This window comes from Cherax quadricarinatus, chromosome 35 (assembly GCF_038502225.1).
Source record: "Cherax quadricarinatus isolate ZL_2023a chromosome 35, ASM3850222v1, whole genome shotgun sequence".
Classification (NCBI taxonomy): Eukaryota; Metazoa; Arthropoda; class Malacostraca; order Decapoda; family Parastacidae; genus Cherax; species Cherax quadricarinatus.
This window is the reverse complement of record NC_091326.1, coordinates 2,838,201-2,852,024: the sequence shown is the minus strand read 5'-3', so window position 1 is coordinate 2,852,024 and position 13,824 is coordinate 2,838,201. Positions and strand designations below refer to the sequence as shown.

Here is a 13,824-nt window from a genome sequence, read left to right as displayed (position 1 = left end):
TAATAACAGGACCTATAATAACACGACCTATAATAACACGACCTATAATAACAGGACCTATAATAACAGGACCTATAATAACAGGACCTATAATAACACGACCTATAATAACACGACCTATAATAACACGACCTATAATAACAGGACCTATAATAACACGACCTATAATAACAGGACCTATAATAACACGACCTATAATAACAGGACCTATAATAACAGGACCTATAATAACACGACCTATAATAACAGGACCTATAATAACACGACCTATAATAACAGGACCTATAATAACACGACCTATAATAACAGGACCTATAATAACAGGACCTATGATAACACGACCTATAATAACAGGACCTATAATAACACGACCTATAATAACAGGACCTATAATAACACGACCTATAATAACAGGACCTATAATAACAGGACCTATAATAACAGGACCTATAATAACACGACCTATAATAACAGGACCTATAATAACAGGACCTATAATAACACGACCTATAATAACAGGACCTATAATAACAGGACCTATAATAACACGACCTATAATAACAGGACCTATAATAACAGGACCTATAATAACACGACCTATAATAACACGACCTATAATAACAGGACCTATAATAACACGACCTATAATAACACGACCTATAATAACACGACCTATAATAACACGACCTATAATAACAGGACCTATAATAACAGGACCTATAATAACACGACCTATAATAACACGACCTATAATAACACGACCTATAATAACACGACCTATAATAACACGACCTATAATAACAGGACCTATAATAACAGGACCTATAATAACACGACCTATAATAACACGACCTATAATAACACGACCTATAATAACACGACCTATAATAACACGACCTATAATAACACGACCTATAATAACAGGACCTATAATAACACGACCTATAATAACAGGACCTATAATAACAGGACCTATAATAACAGGACCTATAATAACAGGACCTATAATAACACGACCTATAATAACACGACCTATAATAACAGGACCTATAATAACACGACCTATAATAACAGGACCTATAATAACACGACCTATAATAACAGGACCTATAATAACACGACCTATAATAACACGACCTATAATAACACGACCTATAATAACAGGACCTATAATAACACGACCTATAATAACAGGACCTATAATAACACGACCTATAATAACAGGACCTATAATAACAGGACCTATAATAACACGACCTATAATAACAGGACCTATAATAACACGACCTATAATAACAGGACCTATAATAACACGACCTATAATAACAGGACCTATAATAACAGGACCTATGATAACACGACCTATAATAACACGACCTATAATAACAGGACCTATAATAACACGACCTATAATAACAGGACCTATAATAACACGACCTATAATAACAGGACCTATAATAACAGGACCTATAATAACAGGACCTATAATAACACGACCTATAATAACAGGACCTATAATAACAGGACCTATAATAACACGACCTATAATAACAGGACCTATAATAACAGGACCTATAATAACACGACCTATAATAACAGGACCTATAATAACAGGACCTATAATAACACGACCTATAATAACAGGACCTATAATAACAGGACCTATAATAACACGACCTATAATAACACGACCTATAATAACAGGACCTATAATAACAGGACCTATAATAACACGACCTATAATAACAGGACCTATAATAACAGGACCTATAATAACACGACCTATAATAACACGACCTATAATAACACGACCTATAATAACAGGACCTATAATAACAGGACCTATAATAACACGACCTATAATAACAGGACCTATAATAACAGGACCTATAATAACAGGACCTATAATAACACGACCTTTAATAACACGACCTATAATAACACGACCTATAATAACACGACCTATAATAACAGGACCTATAATAACACGACCTATAATAACACGACCTATAATAACACGACCTATAATAACACGACCTATAATAACACGACCTATAATAACACGACCTATAATAACACGACCTATAATAACACGACCTATAATAACACGACCTATAATAACACAACCTATAATAACACGACCTATAATAACACGACCTATAATAACACGACCTATAATAACACGACCTATAATAACACGACCTATAATAACACGACCTATAATAACACGACCTATAATAACACGACCTATAATAACAGGACCCATACTAACACGACCTATAATAACAGGACCTATAATAACGGGTAACAGTAACAGAACCATACAACCTATTAGTGAATAACAGGAGTCGAAGGCAGGAGTATGAGATTAATAAGGTCCAGAGAGTGCTGGTACCTGAGTACTCAGTAACCATGATGGTGGTGAGGATATCAAAGAGTGCTGGTACCTGAGTACTCAGTAACCATGATGGTGGTGAGGATACCAGAGAGTGCTGGTACCTGAGTACTCAGTAACCATGATGGTGGTGAGGATACCAGAGAGTGCTGGTACCTGAGTACTCAGTAACCATGATGGTGGTGAGGATACCAGAGAGTGTTGGTACCTGAGTACTCAGTAACCATGATGGTGGTGAGGATACCAGAGAGTGCTGGTACCTGAGTACTCAGTAACCATGATGGTGGTGAGGATACCAGAGAGTGTTGGTACCTGAGTACTCAGTAACCATGATGGTGGTGAGGATACCAGAGAGTGCTGGTACCTGAGTACTCAGTAACCATGATGGTGGTGAGGATACCAGAGAGTGCTGGTACCTGAGTGCTCAGTAACCATGATGGTAGTTAGGATAGCAGAGTCCTGGTACCTGAGTCCAGAGTAACCGCAGGACGCAGATAAAACCTGAAGCCAAGACGGGAGGATACCGTGTCCTGGAACCTAGCTTCATGAAGCTAGTACTTAAGTGTACCTACAGGATTACCACCCAGTAAATCTTAACTGAAACAAGTCCTTGACTTTACTGGGTTACCCAAGGATAACCCAGTAAAGTCAAGGACTTTATAGTATATAATAAGACATGTTTTAAGAAGTACCTTCGAACTCCCAGCTTGTTCTTGCGTGTGTCCATGACGTCTGTGTCTCCATGAAGTTTGTCTCCATGAAGTATGTGTCTCCATGACGTCTGTGTCTCCATGACGTCTGTGTCTCCATGACGTCTGTGTCTCCATGACGTCTGTGTCTCCATGACGTCTGTGTCTCTATGACGTCTGTGTCTCCATGACATCTGTGTCTCCATTCATTCCATCCATTCCACCTTGTCTCTTCCTCTATTCTCGTCCTTTATTCTCGTCATTCCTTCTCCTCCTGTGACCTTGATCACTTCATAAAGTAATCAAGGTCTCCGGACTGAAATGTTTTGCAATAAATAAGTCCTAGTGTTTGTACAAGTGTCTTCTAAACCAGTTTATCGGTGTTTATTATCAAGGTTTATACCATATTGTCTAACTAATTTATACAAATTCTCCATGTGAATAGATAGGTGGAAAAGCGTGAAAAACGGCACAAGCAAAGGAGAGGTAAAGTTGATGTGGTCTGTCCATCAACCCTGAAATAACAGTCATTATAACAATGTTTGTAAAGCTGGTAATGATATCCGTAGTTCGGTAATCATTGTAGTGATTTGGTGATGGTATCAGGGCGCTGGACAGCCCAGGAATTCGCCTGTTGCTTTCTAAATCTTGGGAAATCAAGTCATTGTACGCTGGTTGGCAGGTGTTGATGACTGGGCGAGTGACACCTGGGTATGTTGCCCGTACCCAGGTGTTGCAAGCATCTGGTTCATTCATTTCTGGGTATTGTATTTTTGGATCTAATGACGGAAGGCATTACCAGCAAATAGGGATAAGAAATTAAAAATTCTTTGCATAGCTGTGATGATAGAGCCGCTACACGGAGCTCTTTCCAAAACTCAATCGAGATCAAAATGCCGTCTATAATTCCTGGGTATCAAGAGCCTTTCTACCAATCATTCTAGTTAATGTTTATCACGTCACCGTTTCACCGCTACCTTGATAATTTGTCACCCTTTCACTGTCTTACCTGGTGCTCAATCACACACATCACTGCTCTCTGGAAACTGACTTCACTCCCTTATTGCATCAGTCACTCGGCTGGGTGGGTTTCTTGTTAGATCTAAAGTCTATCGACTGCATGATAGACTTTAAAGCTAATTAAGGCTGCATTAAAGATTCTCTAATCCCTTAAGAGGAGATATATACTCTTAAGAGTGTCATATACATACATATATATATATATATATATATATATATATATATATATATATATATATATATATATATATATATATATATATATATTGTGTGTGTGTGTGTGTGTGTGTGTTAGTTACCATTTTGTCTTAGGCACATGTCGATTAGACACTAGGCCTGTTGTGTGTGTGTGTGTGTGTGTGTGTGAGTACCCATCGAAGCCTTGTATGCCTAATACATTCTTGACTCACTGAGTTCTCCCACCCTCACAAGTTCTTGCAGAACTTGTGAGACGAAATGCTCTCAGGTGCATACGAAGGAAATGATTAACAAGCATTCCTTAGCATAGCACATGACACTGCCAGGACTACACACTCGCCCACTCACATGGATGTGGGATAAATGACCAGCTTAGGTGTCCCCGTAGTTCGGTCGCTAGCGTACCAAGCTCAAACACTGAGGTTCGGAGTTTGAATCTCCGGTACGGCTGGAGAACATTAGGACGTGTTATCATAAGACACCTGCTGTCCCTGTTCACCTATCAGTGTAAAATGGTTACCTGGGTGTTAGTGCACTGGTGTGGGTCGCATCCTGGGACAAAACTGACCTAATTTGCCCGAAATGCTCTGCATAACAAGCGGCTTTCTATATAGTAGTGTCATTGATGTCAGCTATGGTCTGTATACCTTGTACATGTACTTGTAGTAAATAAAGGTATTATTATTATTATTATTATTATTATTATTATTATTATTATTATTATTATTATTATTATTATAGCTTGTGTCTCCCACACACTCACAAGCCACAGATTGAAGCTTCGTTGCTGATGACCGAAGCTTCTTCACAAACTTCAGTCTTCTAATTTGTGTATTGTTCCAGGCACATTATTGTGAGATTTGATTCTTTATTCTAACAAGAGATTTCGAGTCATGTAGCACAGCTTGAGTTAACATCATTGAAGATTCACACACAGTCTTACAGGAAAGTTCAGATATCGTAATTCTTCAGTGAATACCAGCCAGGATACCGTGACTGCAACTAAGTCTCCAGGAAGAACCGTGTGGGTTACTTGTCAGTTATAACCTCCATTAATTTATGACAGTAAGTATTGTTTGACGATGTCGTGGTGACAAAAAAAATCATGGATGTGACTTGACTCACGAAACCGTAATGACACGATTGCAAACAAGCCATACCACGGGTGGGGTTAGAACCCGCGATCAGAGAGTCACAAAACTCAGACGGTCTGGAGTTTTGTGACTCTCCGATCGCTGGTTCTAACCCCACCCGTGGTATGGTTTATCATGGATGTACCTCTAGTCCTGTATAATTATTTTGGTTTCTGCTCTGCTGAGAATTTGTCTGATATTGTTATTAATTGTAGCTTCTGTGCTGATAACCCTGTCAGTCGAAGCACCTTCAGTAGAACACAGAGAACACGAAGAAGAAGACGAACAAGAGCAGCTACCACCAAAAATGAACACCGAAGTGAGGTAAAAGTAGATACTGGGGGGGGGACATAAAATTAACGGGTAATAGAGAGAGAGAGAGAGAAGTGCGGGTTGAGGCAGGAAGTGAGTGGTGACGTCTAAGGTGGAGGTGATGTTATTCCTGTGTGGTGAAGGCTTTCACACGTCCTTCTCTCAGTTCAGCCAGAATGCATGTTGCTATTAACCAGTTATTTATTGTAATGTTACCACCACAGGTGTTGTGTCAGGTGTTTGTTATGTGCAAGTTATCAGCGTTTGGCCAGGAAGTCGTTTAAGCAGAACCCAAGTGAAAAATAAGTCACCTTGACTTTTTTGAGGGTTATCTTGGGTAAGTTACACATATGCTGCTGTGTATGATAATTTATATATATATATATATATATATATATATATATATATATATATATATATATATATATATATATATATATATATATATATATATATTGTGTGTGTGTGTATCTGTACCTAAATAAACTTACTTATCCTGAATGAGAAAAATGGCAAGGTCTCAAGACACTATTATTATTATTATTATCATTATTATTATCATTATGTAAATCCACCTAAACCATCACAGCCTGATAATTGCAATACTTGCAGAGCTCAAAGGTGTTCCTGGCTGTAATTTCATCTCCGGTATCAGTGGGAAGAGAGTAAGAATGATAGACACAACCTATGTCAGATCTATAATCATGTTGCTACTGTTTATATTAGATAATGTTGTGCCGAGGCTTGGAACTTATGCAAGACGAAGCCCTGGGTATTATTCTTGGCTGTCCTGACACTTGCCAGGGTCTTAACATAAGGAAGAACCTTGTTATTGTTTATGTGATAGTGTAATGTAGAGTAACATTGTGATTGATGCTAAAATGGTGAGAAATGATCTACATACTCACCATAAATAACACACACACATACACACATACACATACACACACACACACACACACACACACACACACACACACACACACACACACACACACACACACACACACACACACACACACACACACAGACAAACACACACACACGTACACACACACATAAGGAATCGTTCAGGACCCTGTACACCGTGTACGTTAGGCCCATATTGGAGTATGCGGCACCAGTTTGGAACCCACACCTAGCCAAGCACGTGAAGAAACTAGAGAAAGTGCAAAGGTTTGCAACAAGACTAGTCCCAGAGCTAAGAGGTATGTCCTACGAGGAGAGGTTAAGGGAAATCAACCTGACGACACTGGAGGACAGAAGAGATAGGGGGGACATGATAACGACATACAAAATACTGAGAGGAATTGACAAGGTGGACAAAGACAGGATGTTCCAGAGATTGGACACTGTAACAAGGGGACACAGTTGGAAGTTGAAGACACAGATGAATCACAGGGATGTTAGGAAGTATTTCTTCAGCCACAGAGTAGTCAGTAAGTGGAATAGTTTGGGAAGCGATGTAGTGGAGGCAGGATCCATACATAGCTTTAAGCAGAGGTATGATAAAGCTCATGGTTCAGGGAGGGTGACCTAGTAGCGATCAGTGAAGAAGCGGGGCCAGGAGCTCGGACTCGACCCCCGCAACCTCAACTAGGTGAGTACAACTAGGTGAGTACACACACACACACACACACACACACACACACACACACACACACACACACACACACACATACACACACACTAACACATACACACACACTAACACACACACACACACACACACACAAACACACACACTGTTAGTGATGACATATCAGACCCAAACGAAACAAGAGAGAGATTTATAAATTCATAAAAATATATATAGAGACACCTATAATCTGTTTCGACAGGTTATAGGTGTATTTTCGACCTTCGTAGCCCGGCCTTGTCAACCAGGCTATTGCTGGTAGCGGCCCGCTGACCTATACAGTTATCACTGCCTGGGTGTTCTGGAACCTGGAGGAGGTAATGACTCAGCTCTCCTCTGGAAAACTTTTATATTGATTCCGGCAGTGTTTCTGACGTCCGCTGGTGGCAGGATGAAGAGTCTTGGGTCTCGCATGTTTACAGTAAAATGGATAATGAAAGGATATAAAGAGTTAATGATCCAGGGGAATTACTGAGAGAGAGAGAGAGAGAGAGAGAGAGAGAGAGAGAGAGAGAGAGAGAGAGAGAAATAAACGAGGTGGTTTAGCAATATTAGAGCAGTTAACTATAGAAATGGAAATCCGAAAAACAAATGTCGAATGCGTATGGTGCAATAAACGCAACTCTGCTCTGGCGTACGGCTGTGCACCTGCAAAGCCGCCACCATCCCCTCCCTCTCTCCCTCCCTCTCTCTTTCACCCTCCGCGACTTTCTCCAATTAATTGAAAGTATTTCATGCAACACTGTGGCTCCGTGTGTTACATCCAGCCTGCAACACTGTGGCTCTGTGCGTTACTTCCAGCCTACAACACTGTGGCTCTGTGTGTTACTTCCAGCCTGCAACACTGTGGCTCTGTGCGTTACTTCCAGCCTGCAACACTGTGGCTCTGTGCGTTACTTCTAGCCTGCAACACTGTGGCTCTGTGCGTTACTTCCAGCCTGCAACACTGTGGCTCTGTGCGTTACTTCCAGCCTGCAACACTGTGGCTCTGTGCGTTACTTTCAGCCTGCAACACTGTGGCTCTGTGCGTTACTTCCAGCCTGCAACACTGTGGCTCTGTGCGTTACTTCCAGCCTGCAACACTGTGGCTCTGTGCGTTACTTCCAGTCTGCAACACTGTGGCTCTGTGCGTTACTTCCAGCCTGCAACACTGTGGCTCTGTGCGTTACTTCCAGCCTGCAACACTGTGGCTCTGTGCGTTACTTCCAGCCTGCAACACTGTGGCTCTGTGCGTTACTTCCAGCCTGCAACACTGTGGCTCTGTGCGTTACTTCCAGCCTGCAACACTGTGGCTCTGTGCGTTACTTCCAGCCTGCCTTGCCTGTTGTACTACGCCCTCGTCCTGCGAGGACAATCTTGTCCCAGACACCTGTACACTACATCAGATGTACAAATGTGCATTATGTAAGGTCTAAACCATGTAAGATGTACATTATGTAAGGTCTAAACCATGTAAGATGTACATTATGTAAGGTCTAAACCGTGTAAGATGTACATTATGTAAGGTCTAAACCGTGTAAGATGTGTGATGGAGTTTCGTTAATGCTGGAGCTGTTGTTAGTGCTGGAGCTTTTGTGAACGCTGGAGCTTATGCGTTTTTCTGGTGTGTGCGCAATGAGCGCTGCTGGCGGTGTTGCGCTGTGCAAGTTAGCAATATTATTATCACAAGACAGCTGTTGCACAGTCTCTCTCTCTCTCTCTCTTTCTCTCTCTCTCTCTAGCCCCTCATCATATGGTAAGAGAAAATATATACTAAACAGAGTCGGGAGCGAGAGAGGCGTTCCTCAAGGATCAGTGTTGGTGCCTACACACTTTCTGACGCACTCTGCTCTCTCCACTCTGACAGAACTCGCACACACACTTCAGTGTACACCACTGACACGCACACACACTTCAGTGTACACCACTGACACACACACACACTTCAGTGTACACCACTGGCACACAGGTTCACAACTGCAAAGAAAATGATAGGATGGATAATGAGAACGTTCGGAACAAGAGATGCCAAGCCAGTGATGATCCTCTTCAAATCACTTGTTCTCTCTAGCCTTGAATACTGCTGCACATTAACATCTCCATTCAAAGCAGGTGAAATTGCAGATCTAGAGAATATACGGAGAACCTTCACTGCACATATAAGTTCCATCAAACGCCTCAACTACTGGGAACGCCTGGAAGCACTTGACTTGTACTCGTTGGAACGCAGGCGAGAGAGATATAATCTACACTTGGAAAATCCTAGAAGGAATGATCCCGAATCTGCACACAGAAATCACTCCCTACGAAGGTAAAAGACTGGGCAGGCGATGCAAAATACCCCCAATGAAAACTAGGAGCACCATTGGTTCACTAAGAGAAAACACCGTAAGTGTCCGGGGCCCAAGACTGTTCAGCAGCCTCCCACCAGGCATAAGGGGAATTACCAATAGACCCCTGGCTGTCTTCAAGAGAGAGCTGGACAGATACTTAAAGTCGGTGCCGGATCAGCCGGGCTGTGGTTCGTACGTTGGACTACGTGCGGCCAGCAGTAACAGCCTGGTTGATCAGGCCCTGATCCACCGGGAGGCCTTGTCGTGGACCGGGCCGCGGGGGCGTTGATCCCCGGAATAACCTCCAGGTAGACTCCAGGTTGACACTTCAGTGTACACTACGACGTACATCTTTGTCAGCAGTTGTATGGAGATGAGCACCTGTCTCCTCGTCTACCTGTTTAGTCGTCTACCTGTCTACTTGTCTACCTGTCTACTCATCTACCTATCTATTCGTCTACCTATCTATTCGTCTACCTATCTATTCGTCTGTCTACTCGTCTACCTGTCTAGTCTACCTCTATTCGTCTACCTGTCTTCTCGTCTACCTGTCTTCTCGTCTACCTGTCTACTCGTCTACCTGTCTTCTCGTCTACATGTCTACTCGTCTACCTGTCTACTCGTCTACATGTCTACTCGTCTACCTGTCTACTCGTCTACATGTCTACTCGTCTACCTGTCTTCTCGTCTACATGTCTACTCGTCTACCTGTCTACTCGTCTACATGTCTACTCGTCTACCTGTCTACTCGTCTACATGTCTACTCGTCTACCTGTCTTCTCGTCTACATGTCTACTCGTCTACCTGTCTACTCGTCTACATGTCTACTCGTCTACATGTCTACTCGTCTACATGTCTTCTCGTCTACCTGTCTACTCGTCTACCTGTCTACTCGTCTACCTGTCTACTCGTCTACATGTCTACTCGTCTACCTGTCTTCTCGTCTACCTGTCTACTCGTCTACCTGTCTTCTCGTCTACCTGTCTACTCGTCTACATGTCTTCTCGTCTACTCGTCTACATGTCTTCTCGTCTTCCTGTCTACTCGTCTACATGTCTTCTCGTCTACCTGTCTACTCGTCTACATGTCTACTCGTCTACCTGTCCGTGCATACTGTCGCCTCCATTTTTGCCTTTCTTTCACGTTACGCTCTATATTTTCCTTCAGAGTAATTTCACCGCTATTACCTGTGAGGATTATCCCCTCCCCCCTCCCCCTCCCCTCACCCCTCCCCTTCCCCCTCCCCTCACCCCTTCCCCATCCCTCAATCTCCCTTCCACCTCTCCCACACCCCTCTCATTTCCTCCATCCTCTCTTCACCCCCTCCCTTCTCCTTCTCTCCCTCTCCCCCCCCTTACATTTCTCCTCCCCCGCTCTTTACCTATTTCCCCCCCCCACCCTTTCCCCTTTGTTTACCCCCTCTCCCTTACCCTTGTAACATTAACGTTCACGTAGATAGATAGATAGATAGAGAGAGAGAGAGAGAGAGAGAGAGAGAGAGAGAGAGAGAGAGAGAGAGAGAGAGAGAATTAGCTCACTATTAGCTCCACCTCATTAAGAGTAAATAATTATATCTTAACCATTATTACTCCCAGACAAATGATGGCCGCCAGTCAAGTCGAAAAAATATATTGTTCATTATGTATCAATATTGTCTGCCTTATAAGCATCACAATTATGTAATGGTTGTGTTTAATTTCTTGTATTTGTTTCACCTATCTCCTCATGTCCAAAGTTGGTAGTTCAATTATGAATTACAAATTGGAGAAAGCTGCAACCCATGACACTTTGTGTCATGGGTCAGCCCATGACACTCTGTGTCACGGGTTGACACTGGTTCCTTCTGCCTCGCCTCAGAGAATTTCCCTTCCTATCTGTTGACGTCTTGCAACATTGCATAGCTCCTGACGACGCACGAGATTGCGAAAGATCTAGGGCTAAGGATTTCCATCCCTATGTGGCTTGTTCTGCATTGTTAAAGCCAGTAATAATAATCTAATGTGTTCCTATAACATCTATGTACTCTCCTAACCATTACAATAATTTACGCCGCTGTAAAATAATTTACGTAAATCTTAAAGGAATGAAAAGTTGAGAGTTAAATTTAATCTCTAACCTCCTCACTGGTGGTGGTGTTAATTTAAGTTACATGCAGCCTGTTAATGACCTTCGTGTAGTCGATATGCTTCAAATTCCCATTAACCAACTAGCCTGATAGACAGTACGAAGTGACGTCAACGAAATGTTCCATTAGGTCTCGGAGAACAGGATGAACCATTAGAAGTTGTAACTTCTTACTAAGAAATCGCGCCCCAAGCAGCAGCTTTGAAGGACGTTAATGTAGATATGGTCGTAAAACGGAAGGAATAGGTTAAAGATATGTGAATATTTAGATATGGTCGTAAAACGGAAGGAACAGGTTAAAGATATGTGAATATTTAGATATGGTCGTAAAATGGAAGGAACAGGTTAAAGATATGTGAATATTTAGATATGGTCGTAAAATGGAAGGAACAGGTTAAAGATATGTGAATATTTAGATATGGTCGTAAAACGGAAGGAACAGGTTAAAGATATGTGAATATTTAGATATGGTCGTAAAACGGAAGGAACAGGTTAAAGATATGTGAATATTTAGATATGGTCGTAAAACGGAAGGAACAGGTTAAAGATATGTGAATATTTAGATATGGTCGTAAAATGGAAGGAACAGGTTAAAGATATGTGAACATTTAGATATGGTCGTAAAACGGAAGGAACAGATTAAATATATGTTGGGTCACTTACCTTTTTATCCTACCTCTCTCCCCCTCCCACTCTTTTCCAATATTTCTATTCTTACCCATCCTTCTTCCTTGCGCATCTTACCAAAGACTCTGGTTATAAGAAGTGAAGAGAAGTGAAATGTGAATATTTAAATAGAGTCATAAAATGGAAGAAATAGGTTAAAGATATGTGAATATTTTTTTACAACACCAAATCTTTAGAAACCACAACAGAGTAAATGTGTTTGAAACCCATGGCAAACAAATCCTAAAACTAGCATGCTAGTTCACTGCCCTCTGTATTCGTGGTCACAGTGAGGCCCATGCTAACCTTCCTAGTATTCAGAGATGCAAACCTGTTCGGATGAATCTTATTAGGTCGACAGGGTACGGTGGTTAACGCACTGTCTTGCAACAAGTTTGAGCCGTACTCCGTTCACTGTGTTGTTTACAGTCGTCTAAAGAGTACCACTACTATTGATAATACTCTTTTAAATCGTTTAATGTTCATTCTTAACACCTCCATTAATAAGTAAGTGAGCACCGGAGCTATAAATATGGAAATCGTTTAAGTTCGATCTTTAATGGGGTAGATGTGTCAATACTTTCCTCATCTCTCACGATCGAAAGTACCGCCTCCTGCTGTTTGCATGCATTAGTAAAACGTTAAAAAAAAAAAGTAGATATCTTAGAGCACTAGTAATATGCTTTCTAGCAGTGAAAAGAGAGAGCTAGCTTATAATGTAATCTATACATGTAAGATAATCAACCACCAGGCACCTTCGCTGAGCGTAAATATAATTACTTATTGAACTCAGAGACACATGTGATTTACCTGTGACCTGTGACGGGAGAAAGAGCTAAGTAAACACAGTGAAAGATAGTGTCAACATCTGTGGTTCAAGACTTCAACCTTCTATCAACAAACTTAAGAAATATTATTCACGTCTTCAAGAGGAACCTCAACAATTTTCTACGGGTGCCTGATCAATTAGGTTGTGGTGGCTGTGTCTGTCTGCGGGTTGGAAGGCAGCTAGAAAAAATCCAACCACAGGTCGGGTTAAGGGTATACAAAAAACTCCCCTAAATCGGTCACACAGATTACATTGTTCATCTTGGCGTGACCATCTTTCCACTCTTCGCTCTGACCCTGTACTCCCCGTTATATGACCTTTGACCTATCTCTATCACCTGGTTCCTCCTGACGCGCTTGCCTGCGTCCTTTCTCGTGTAACTCTCCCTAGCGTAGCACCACCTCTGACCTCCACCCCGTCACCCACTCCACGCTGGTCTAGGTGCCGTCGCTGTATTGTTACCAGTGAAAGTGTGTGTAGTGGGGGTGAGAGAGTGGGGAGGGAACG

The 13,824-nt window shown here is 41.8% G+C and overlaps 1 protein-coding gene across 2 annotated transcripts in view; it reads left to right on the top strand.

Moving 5' to 3' along the window:
* The window catches only part of LOC128695207 (uncharacterized), a 145,249-nt gene that overhangs the window by 62,034 nt on the left and 69,391 nt on the right, over nucleotides 1–13,824 (top strand). The window lies entirely within an intron of this gene.